Below are 12,746 nucleotides of genomic sequence, written 5' to 3' on the forward strand. Positions count from 1 at the left end.
AGGGTAGACATTTCAGCAAGACAATGATCCCAAACACACAGCCAAGGAAACTCTCAATTGGTTTCAGAGAAAGAAAATAAAGCTGCTAGAATGGCCCAGCCAATCACCTGACTTGAATCCAATAGAAAATCTATGGAAAGAACTAAAGACCAGAGTTCATAGAAGAGGCCCACGGAACCTTCAAGATTTGAAGGTTCCGTGTTTGTGTGGAAGAATGGGCCAAAATCACACCTGAGCAATGCATGCAACTAGTTTCTCCATACAGGAGGCGTCTTGAAGCTGTCATTACCAACAAAGGCTTTTGTACGAAGTATTAAATAAATTTAAGTAAGCGTGTTCATTACTTTTTCCCTGTGTCATTCCATTTTATTACACATAACTTAATTTCTGACTTATTTGTTTGGTTTTCTTTGTATGTATGGATTACTTGGGTTGTTACCGACATCTGGTGAAAATTTCATTAGCACCTTTAGAAATATATTTACTGAGAAAAATGGTGACGTGTTCAATACTTATTTTACCCGCTGTATATTGTGTAAATCCAACTAAAACCGGAGTTTTAAAACACATGTAAACATGTTGGTCATGTGGAGCCTTGTTAAGTGTCTTCTGAAATGACGCACACTCAGATATAGGTTATATCTAAAAGCAAGGCATAAAGCAATCTTGGCCTGTGTCAGGCCTTGATTGAAGAAAAATATGATGTGATAATCAAGCTCTTGCTCATCTGACATTTCTACAGTGAATGCAACAGTTCCTGTAATGATACGCTTAATATAGACTTATCTCGGAGTAACGAGTTATTTATCCCGTTATCTCTGGAAAACAAAGGTTTGTTATCTCCAGATAACGACTTAATTATTTCGTTATCACAAGATAACAACTAAAATTAAGCCGTTATCGTGGGAAAACAGAGGAAATAAAATGTATGCTCCCGTGTCCGTTTAGGGCTTCCGTACCTCGAAATGCATAAGAATACTAAGTTATTAAGTAAAGTTACACCCAGTGAGTATTTACATCGTAAGTTATGACTATAACAATGGATCTGTGATCCATGGTCTTTACCTTGAATGATGCCTTCATCTCCCTATCCTCGACACCATATATCAACAACCTTAACTGACTTTAGGAGGCTCAGCTCGCCACCCATAAAAGCACCCAAGTGAGCACGCCTACTCCTCTTGCCTGAAAGCCTCAGCCAGTTCTGAGCGGCGAGAGATGTTGACAGTCATCGTTCGGTCTCATAGATCCATAGTTATAGTCATCACTTAAGATCTATTTCGACCTCACTTTACCTTGGATTACTAGTACCATCAGTGACGCAAGGAACAGAGGACTCCACTGCCTTACATCCTTGCCCACATCCAATGGTGTGGGGGATGCCACGTTGACTCTGTAGAACCTGGAGAACATACAGGGAGCACTCCATGTTGCTGCTGCACAGATTTCTGAAAGAGGAACCCCCCTCACAGCAGCCCAGGAATTGGCCAAGGTATCTGGGACTGGAAGGTTCTTTCCAAAATAGGCCTCAGCGATAGTGTTAACAATCCAATGGGACAAACAATGTTTAGACACAGGAAGGCCAACTTTTTTACCACCAAAACAGACAAATAACAGAGTGTGCATGCAATATAAGCCCTCAGTGCCCTCACTGGGCCCAAAGTAGGCAGGCCTGCTGCCTCCTGCAGCAGAGCCAGATCAGGTTGATAAGCGCTGATTTCAACTACGTGATTTACCGTCTGAGGGTTTATTACTTTAGGCAAAAATCATCGGTTTGGCCAGAGAGACACACCTGAGTCATCTGCATTCCATCTTAAATAGTCCTCACTTACAGACAGAGCATGCAACTCACTCACTGTCTTGGCAGAACATATAGCCAGGAGAAAAGCTGTTTTGTGAGATAGAAACTTAAAGCTGGATCGCTCTGTGGGTCCATAAGGAGCCTGCATCAGGGACCTTAGTATCAAGTGGAGTTACCACAACGGAGCCTGGACAAGAGGTCTGCTGAGTGAAGCCAGATGCCGAAAGGCCCAAAACAGGAGTTCCTGCGCCACCTGGAGGCGCCACCTGGTGATTTATATGATACACAGTGGAAGAACTGTTCTTATCAAGACATGCCTGCCCTGGATGGAGGGAAGGAGAGCCTTTAGAGCAAGGTGAACCACTCTCACCCAGGACATTGATGTGTTCGGGTGCAGTTTGAAGGCATTCAGCCACTTCGGCATTGGCCAGGCCCTGAGGAAGCCACTACAGCGAAAATCATCCCCAGCAGCAGCCTCTGAAAATGTATTAATTCTAGCTTCCTACCAAAAAACGCCCGTTGTCTTGGCTCGAGGTTGCTCTTTTTCACATTCACCTCTAAACCCAAGGACTGTACATTTTAGATCACCATCTGGGTGTCTTCTACAACTTGGCCGAGTGATGGAGCACAACTCAGCCAGTCATCCAGGTAGGCTAGGCAGTCTAGGAAAGGCAGAATGGCAGGACCTTGAACTGATAGGCTTGCCCCTGGAATGCAAACAGAAGAAAGGGTCTGTGGTATGGACAGATTCATTATTGCATCCTTCTGCAGAAGGCTTAAAATGTCCTCAGTCAAGATTAGAGCCTGGACTGGATCCCTGGCCATGGTCATGCGGACCCCAGAGAAAGGAGGGGGCCGCCACCGAAACTGAATTCTGTATCCCTTCGATACTGTAGCCAGGACCCATGGGTCTGACACGGTTTCTTCCCAGCTGTCCAGGTATAGCTGGGAATGAATTTCGGCAGACGTCCCCCCGCCATCGGCAACACCACCCAGAGGTTATGGACCTCAGGGGGGGCGCTTCCTCTGGAGTGCATTTCTAGTCGAAGGACAGGGATGAAACCCTTGCCGACGTTGTGATGGCTGTTTGGAGTCACCGGAGGTTGTGAATCCTATACCCTGTCGCCTGCCATATACCCAAGATGATTGGTGGGGATGCTAGCAGCCTGGCAGTCACAGTCCTGCTGAATGTGCGCCGAACACACTCTCTCCTATGCAGAGACTGTACAGCCTTATCTAACACACCCTGGGAGTCAGGATGAAACATGTGTGCTGGCACAATCTGCATATTGGTCAGTTCTTTTCTGATATTTTAGGGTTGTCTGCATTGCCTACAAATGCTCCTTTTACTCATATAGTAAAAATATGTATCATCTTGATTGGGCATACATAAATGGTTGTCCTGGATTTCAGCCTAATTTCAGCAGATAAATAAGTAATTTTGGTTATACTATAGGTATATTTTAAGCCAGTCTTTTAGACTTAAGGTAACCATTATGTCTTAATGTGTTTTGTTTTTTTTCATTACAGATTGACAGCTCAGTAGTTGAAGAAATAGACAATGCCACTATGGCTGCTTACATTCCCGCATATGGTGATAGGATTGCTACACAGCGTTTCTGTTTGGAAAAACAAAGAGGTGGAGTTGTTCCAAAAAGACTGTCCTTGTTTGAAAAACTAAAAAGAAAAATGGACACAAAAGCAACCAGCAAAGCAAAGCAGCAAGGACAGTCTTCAAGATTTTTAAGGAAGAGCATTCCATGCAACCGACAAAGATGCATCTAAGAAATTATAAAAGGGCCTCGAAGGTTACAAGAAAAATAGAGTGAGGGAGGATACATGATAAGAGATAGGTGAGAAAACGCAATGGTGGAGGAACCAGACTTCTTGATATTTCCAAGAAAGCCACAAAAAAAGACATTCTGTCACATGCTAATAGGCTATTTTCACCCAATGAGAAATCGAAAAAGGGAAAGTGGAAGGAGTTTAGTCACAATATTGTTGACTTTCAGGAGGCATACCTTGATGACTGTATTAGTGTGAGTGAACTCTATGAGACACATAAATTGGGGGTGTTAAGATTTTACCTGTTCACAGAGCATCTGACCAATGGAAATGACATGTTCACAGAAATGGCAGAGGATGGCAAATGTTGAGCAGCTGACACAGAAAACACTAGACAGAGAACAGCAGACACACACTGTGGAAGTTGATGGGCAAAATACCCCCAATATGTCAGTGTTTCTCTCTACTACTGTTGAGATTATTGATCTTACATCTTTGTGCAATACATCAGAAGTTTTAGGTGTTTTTGATGATAATCCAATTTGAGCCTATCCACACAATAGAAGAGGCACAAATAAACACTTACACCTACACCTCAACTCCTATTCATACCTGCTGCCCCACCAAGACCTTCATATGAACTTTTGCATGTGACTGTGAAACTTCACATAGTGAATCTCTTAGATGAGCTGATTACTCAATTCAAGGATGAAGCCATGATTAGCTAGTCTGTGAAATACAGCTTCATTGATGAAATTGTTGCAGATGTGGATGGGGTGTCCAGGGACATATGTTGCCTTCTGGACAGAATTTATAGACTGTGCAGTAGAGACTGCAGCATCTGTGCTATCACTATCCCCAAAATGGCAAGAAGAAGAATGGAGATCATTTGGTAGAATATTGGTCAAGGGATTGAAGGACCATTGATTGATTGAGGACTTCTCGGCTTGCTCAAGCCTTTACAGCAGCAGTCACATTTGGTGAACATTCTGTCTCACCTGATTTACTGTTTGACTCCCTTATGTTGTATCTTAGTCAGTCTGAGTGTGATCTCTTGTCCACTGCTTTGCAAGATGCTCTAGTTGGTGATGATGAAGATGAGGTCCTTGATCTTGTGGATCGCATGGGAGTTAGAACATTACCAACAAAAGAAAACTTTAAAGATCTTAAAATTGTTTACTGCTTTTGTGTATTTTTTTCATCTAAATATACCTGCTCAGTGCAGTTTTGTAGACCATGTGAAATTCTTTAACTGGGTCAAAAGAAATCATCCTCTAAACATGTTTATATAATGTTGTTGGCAGGAAGTCTTTTGTGCATTTTCTTGTGTTAAAATGTTCAACGTTTTACACTGAAGTAGAGTCAAATTGTTTTGGAAGTGTTGTTAATGCAAATGTTGATGTTTGAAATGCCTGAAAAGCCTGGGCTTTTCCATTCAAGTACTTTAAAATGTCTTGCATTAATTAAAAAAGCTTTTCATTTATTTTACAGTGGTATTGCTGAAACAAAAGTCATAATACAAAAAAATACAAAATAAGATGTATGTAAATACATTTGCATACATCTTATTTTGTAAATGATTCAGAAACATCACTTCAAACTTCAAATTTACTTTTATTTACGTTGCCTTTTATCAGTTTGAGTAGAATCTTTTTACCAAGAAATTATAATTGAATTGGAGCCAGGACCTCTTGTCAGCTGTTAATACTGGCAGTGAATCTGTTCAAATAAACATTAGAGGGTACCTCAAAATTTTCCTGCTTTCTACCAATAAAAAGCACTGATTGCACTCTTGTTTTGTGCATTTGTGTTCAAACTAATTGTGTCTTTACTGTAGATTAACGACACATTGCTACAAATGGTATTTTACTATTTTCTGTAATCATTTATATGTTCTAAAACTGGTGATCTAAAAACATGGATCCAGCCTCAGAAAAATTGCTGACTTATGATAACTGCAACTGCACTGGATAAAAACTAATATTATCCATCTAAGTCACTTCCGAGTATCTTTTAAGTAGACATTTCCCTGTTAGTTATGGGTTAATTCAAAAAGGAAAAAAACTATTGCACTTCTCTGTATTAGCACTTTTGTCTGATTCCAAACACCACTGGACTGTGGCCAGAAGTTCAATTCAATTCAATTTTACTTGTTTAGCGCCAAATCATAATATACATTATCTCAAGGCACTTTACATTGAAGGTCAAGACCTTAAAATGTTTTGTCAAGAAACCCAACAATTCCCACAATGAGCAGCACTTTGGCGACTGTGGAGAGAAAAAACTCCCTCATTAACTGGAAGAAACCTCTAGAAGCAGACTCAATGGGCCTCATTTACTAACATGTGCGCAGAAATGTTCTTAGTCTGCGCAGAAAATAAGTGCGTGCGCAAAAAATCGCCGCTGGATTCATGACACGTGCGCACCAGCCGATGTTGTTCGCACCACCGTGCATATGTTTGTGAATCAGAATCATTCTAAATCGACAGGCGTGTCAGCTCTCTGTGATTAGCATACTGCCATGCCTGTATTTCTCCATATAAGGACATGCGTTTGGCACGAAGAGAGCGGTGTGCTGAACAGAGAAGTTATAAGAGACGGCCCCCAAAAGTTAAAAAACACAAGAATTTCACAACAGCAGAAATTGAACCGACATCATCGATTAATAACTAAATATGTGTGATTATCCGTTGGTCTGAAGAGGGACAGAGACGAACACACACGCGCACACACACACACACACACACACACACACACACACTCCTGCAGATTATGACACAACATAGAAGACGCAACATTGTTGCAGAAGAAGCGACGCCCCATTTATCCAGAAACATAAATATGAATTCAGCAGGTTTGGAGATGATGAGGATGAAAAGGCGTAATTTTCATAGTTTTTTAATACATTTGGTCAATGCATTAGTAAATTAAATTATTGCGGTCTATCTAATATTTTTTTTAATTATTAGCTCAACAGAGGGTTACACAGCCAGCAACATGGCTGAGAGTGCAACCACAAGTAGTAAAAAAGGAAGGTTTTTATACAATGTGATAAACAGGAAACAAGACAGAAAGCACACAGGAAATGTCTGCTGTCTGGCATCACTGCTACAGAAAGAGAAATCAAACCCAGCACACAGTTGCACAGATAAAGGTCAACAGGAGGTGGAATTACCAAGTAAGGGCATGAACTTTGAGGTTGTATCAGCTAAGTGCACAGAAAACAGTCAAAACAGTAGTAAGACATTACATTGATCAGTGTAATTTTCCATTACAAACGTTTTAAGTTTAACCTTAAATGTAGAGATGGTGTCTGCCTCCTGATACCAGAGTGGGAGCTGGTTCCACAGGAGAGGAGCCTGGTAGCTGAAGGCTCTACCTCCCATTCTACTCTTACAGATTCTTGAAACCACAAGAGAGCCTGTGTTTTGGGAGCGAAGTGATGTATTTGGACAATACGGTGTCATGAGCTCTTTGATATATGAAGGGCCTTGATTGTTAAGGGCTTTGTATGTGAGGAGCAGGATCTTGAATTATATTCTGAATTTCACAGGGAGCCAATGCAGAGAAGCTAAAACAGGAGCAACTGGAGGCTTTTAACAGACTTACTGGGACATCCTGATAATAAAGAATTACAGCAATCCAGTCTAGAGGTAACAAATGCATGGACTAGTTTCTCAGCATCCTTCTGAGACAGGATGTTCCTAATTTTCCTGATATTGCGCAGGTGGAAGAAAGCTGTCTATAGAGACTTGTTTTATGTGGGTCAAATGACATGTCCTGGTCAAACATAACTCCAAGGTTCCTCACAGTGGAGCTAGGGGCCAAACTAACACCATCCAAGGAGACTATCTGATTTAAACCAGCCTAATGTTGTTCCTTTAATCCCTACATGTTGTTCCAGTCTCTGTAACAGAACCTTATGATCTATGGTGTCAAATGCTGCACTAAGATCCACAAGGACGCGTATCCGAGAGACAAGTCCATTATCTGAGGCCATGAAAAGGTCATTGGTAACTTTTAACAGTGCTGTTTCTGTGCTGTGATGGATTCTAAATCCTGAGTGAAAGTTTTCCAACAGACCATTACTATCTAAGTCAGCGGTTCCCAAACTTTTTAGGCCACTCACCCCCTTCTACATCCCGACCGGTTTCACACACCCCCAATCCCCCACACCTTAAAAAAAGAAGAAGCGCAACAGAGCCTATTTAAAGCCGCATTAAATGCATCATCTTTAATCATGAACACATGATCAGAACACACGTGCAGAGTGTACCTCTGCACCTATGGTTTCGGCGTCAGGTCTATTTTTTCCTCTCGCTGCGAGCGTATCGCGCCAGGAAACATCCTGAAAAATGATTTTAAACGATATAAATGACATATTATATAGGATAGAAATGATCAAATATGCATCCCATACTTTGGATTTCCCTGCTGTTGTCCTGGAGTTTCAATTTCCCCGATTTTCCCCCTCACATTATTGAATTTCCCCATCTCCCCATCCACTACAAGCACACAAGCAGACAGACAGAGAGAGAAAGAGGGGGCTATGAAGACCATCATCATTTACCCCCGAACCCCTACATTGAACGGAGCATACAACAACCAGCGGAGAAAGCAGAATCGCGGGCTGACCGGCGCGGGGAAATGCGCGTCCGGTGTGAACAGCCAGGCGGCTGCGCGCTTGAGAATGGCGCCGCGCTTCCGCGTCCGGCAGCCTGCAGCAAGAGAGAGGGAGAGGGAGGGGGAGAGAACACCATTACATTTTTCCACTCGCGCACCCCCTAGAGGCAGCTCGCGCACCCCCACACTTTGGGAATCCCTGATCTAAGTAATCACACAGCTGGTTAGCAACAGCTTTTTCTAGGATTTTAGAAATGAAGGGCAGGTTTGATATGGGACTAAAATTAACTAAAACCTCTGGATCAAGAGTGGGCTTTTTTATTAATTACAGCTACCTTAAAAGCTTGTGGTACGTAGCCGGGGAAACAAAGGCATATTAATCAGATTTAATATGGAACTGTCAATTAGGGGGAAAACTTCCTTAAAAAGTGTAGTTGGGACAGAGTCTAATAGACAAGTTGTTGGTTTAGATGAGGAAATTAGTGAAGTCAATTTGTAACAATTGACCTTGTTTAGAATGTCAGGGGAAAATTACATACGCTATTCTAAAGGAGAACGGGTGGATCTGTCACGCTGTGTATGGGCGCCGCCAACTGAACCTCTTACAATAAACGAATAATACTTTATAGGATCGATAACCTTGTCATCTGCCCCCACAACATATGAAATAATATATATAATAACGAAGACGGGGAAGTGAACACAACCACTCAACTTCAAACAAATCACATACATCAGTCCCTACATAGTCCAGAATCCCCAAAAACGTCCCAAAGCAAAGTTTAAGCAGGTGTGGCGTGGTGAGATTGCCGCAAACAATAATATACAAAATAGTCCACGCTATTCTCCCCACCTCTGACCGCCCAGAAAAAGAGTCCGGTCCTCACGGCAATCCCTGAATTTTTTCATTTATTTTATTGGTTTATTGGAAAAAATCCTTTGTAGGTCCTTAGGTCCGCCGTTTCACCGAACTTCGCTGGTCGCTCACCGGCCCGCACAAACAAACAACCCCCCCCTTGAGACGTCACTTCCCCCCATTTATAACATTCAGATATAAAGAAAAAATATATATACAAATACAGATGGGGATCCAATCCCTTATCATTATAATTTAAGGCTTCTGACAGATAAATATGCACAGACTATAATATATCTAGGTAACAAGAACAGATTACCTGTCCTCCCTAACACATTTACTGTACATATAAAGTGCACTTAGGTGACCTTTACAAATTTAGGAAGATCAATTGAAGAAAAGTGTTCCAAATATAAATCTGGTGCTACAGGTGGTTCTATGGTTTCTGTACTAGACAATGTATCTGTGCTTTAATAGGAGGTTCTGGCATTTTTAAGTGCTTTCTTGTAATTTATCAGGCTATCTTTCCAGGCTAGGTGTTTGAGAAACAAATCATGGAGCTAATCTCCTCTGGTTTACTTTCTTATTTTTCAGCAGGGCGACAGCGTCAAGGGTGGTTTTTAATGAGGCTGCTGTACTAATAACAAAGTTATCAACTAGTGTGGGAGTGAAGTTTTGATAACGTTCTTGTATTGTATTGACACATGGCTGTGAAGTAAGTGTAGAAGGAAGCAGTTCTCTAAATTTGTTCACAGTTTTATCAAATAAACACAGCCTATGATAGAATATCTGTCCAGAGTCAGTGTAGTCAATAATTGTAAATTCAAATGTCATTAAAAAATGGTCGGACAGAATAGGGTTTTGGGGAAATATTATTACGTTTTCAATGTCTATGCCATATGTCAGAACAAGATCAAGAGTGTGATTTAAACAGTGAGTGTGTTTATTCACATGTTGAGTAAAACCAATCAAGTCTATTAATGAGTTAAATGCTGAACTAAGGCTGTCGTTGGCAACATCTACATGAATGTTGAAACCACCTACTATAATGATTTTATCTGTCCTAAGAAGTAAGAGGCAGGCGGACGATATATGAGAACTAGATGAACTGGTTTATGTGATTTCAGGCTTGGATGTATGAGGCTGATTGTAAGATTTTCAAATGAGTTATAACTACCTTTATGTCGAGGGTTGATAGATAAGTCAGATTCAGAGATTGCTGCAACCCCTCCACCTCTGCCTGTGCTTCGAGGAATATGAGTATTAATATGGGTCACTTCATTCCTTTATCACTTCATTTATCACTTAATTTAAACCTATATATTCACCATTTTGCAGCCAGGTTTCAGTTAGACATAGTAAATTGATTTGATGATCAGTAATCAGATCATTGATAATGATCAAAGGTGGACAGAACACTTTAGGGAGCTGCTCAACAGACAGCCACCTGCCCAAAAGGTAGAGATCCCACCAGCCACGCACACGCTTGACATCAACTGTGCCCCCCCAACAAGATCTGAGGTGAGGAAGGCCATCAAGGCATTGCGACGTGGCAAAGCAGCAGGGCCAGATGACATCCCATCAGAGGCTCTACAAGCGGATCTCGACACCTCAACCACCATGCTACACCAGCTAATAAAGACCATATGGATTGAAGAAGGAAACATACCAACAGACTGGAAGGACGGGCTCATTTCTGTCATACCAAAGAAAGGAAACCTCAGGGATTGCAACAGCTACCGAGGGATCATGTTGCTATCAACACCAGGCAAAGTGTTCAGCCGCATCATCTTGGAGAGACTGCGTAAGGGGGTTGATGATGAACTGAGAGAAAACCAAGCTGGTTTCAGGAATGAAAGATCATATTGCTAGCCTCCGGATCATTATTGAGCAGTCCATAGAATGGCAAACACCTGTTTATGTCAATTTCATAGACTTTGAAAAGGCATTTGACAGCGTAGACCATGAAATGCTATGGAAACTCATGGCACACTATGGAATCCCCCCAAAGTATATCAACATCGTTAAGAACATGTACTGGGACATGCAATGCAACGTACTCTTCCAGGGATGCGCACAAGAAAAATTTAAAGTGCTCACCGGCGTGAAACAGGGCTGCCTGCTTTCCCCTTTCCTCTTCCTTCTGTGCATTGACTGGATCATGGTACAATCAACCCAAAATAAAAGGACTGGCATCCAGTGGAGTCTGACAGAACATCTGGAGGACCTCGACTTTGCGGATGACATCGCACTACTCTCCCATAGCCACCAACAGATGCAGGACAAATCCAAACTGCTAGGAAAAACTGCAGCTGGACTTGGACTCAAAATAAATGGACCAAAAACCAAAGTAATGTGGATAAACACCAAGAACATGGACCCAATAACCATCGGGGACCAGACGCTGGAAGATGTTGACAAATTCACCTACCTGGGAAGTGTGATAGCTGTTGATGGTGGGACAGAGGAGGACGTGAAGACAAGAATTGGGAAAGCAAGAACAACATTCAACATCTTAAACAAAATTTGGAAAAGTAAAAAAATCTCCCTCAAGACGAAGCTTCAAATCTTCAACTCCAACGTTAAAACCGTGCTGCTCTATGGCTCCGAAACCTGGAGAACCACCACTAACATCACGAACAAACTGCAAACCTCATAAACCACTGCCTAAGACGCATCCTAGGAGTCTTCTGGCCAAACACAATTAGCAACATCAACCTGTGGGAATGCACAAAACAAGAAACAGTAGATATACAGCTGTTAAGGAGAAAATGGAGCTGGATTGGACACACACTACGAAGAAACACAACAGCAATAACAAAACAGGCACTGACATGGAACCCACAAGGCAAACGGGGTAGAGGATGACCCAAAAACACCTGGAGAAGGACCACAGAGCAGGAATTCAAGAAGAAGGGGCTGACGTGGAAACAGCTGGAGAGGATGGCTCAAGACAGATGAGGGTGGAAACAATTCATCAATGGCCTATGTTCCGAAAGGAATATAAAGGCCAAATAGAAAAATAGAATCAGATCATTAATAAATAGGGATTTTGGATTGAGTGACCTGATATTTAATAAACCGCATTTTATACTTCTATTGTTTGCTAATGATATATTGGTTGTGCTAACTTTTATTAGGTTTGAATGTATTACTACTTTTGATTTAATTAACTTAAGTGGTCTGGGGGCAGACATAGTTCTATCTAAAGGATAGTGAGAGGTATATTGTGAGGGTGATTGCTCTATTATGGGGACCAACTGATGGTAGTTTCCAAGCAGGTGAGTGGAACAACCAGTCGCTGGTATTCTGTAGATGTTTGTAATAAGGCTGCAGGTTTATAAATTTTAAATTTTCCTATGAATTAAAGTTATTTTGTTGAAGTGTGTTATGCCCTTATGCCTCTGTTAGGGTTATCCAGTGCAGCACATTATTAATTGGTCTATACATGGGCTGCCAGCACTGTGGTCCTTTCATAGGGTTTTACCATCATGGTCCCAGGTTAGAGTTTGTTTGACAGGGAATAAAGGTGACACATCATATAAGTATATAATACATAGTTCTGACAGTAAGAGAAACAGATTTTATGATTTTGTAGGATTGAGCTGTGTCAAATAATTACAATTGTAATATCAGAGTCAATCAATCTTAAAATTGTGCTGTTTATTCTACTTTTCCTTT

The sequence above is a fragment of the Hippoglossus hippoglossus genome, chromosome 3 (genome assembly GCF_009819705.1).
Source record: "Hippoglossus hippoglossus isolate fHipHip1 chromosome 3, fHipHip1.pri, whole genome shotgun sequence".
Taxonomy (NCBI): domain Eukaryota; kingdom Metazoa; phylum Chordata; class Actinopteri; order Pleuronectiformes; family Pleuronectidae; genus Hippoglossus; species Hippoglossus hippoglossus.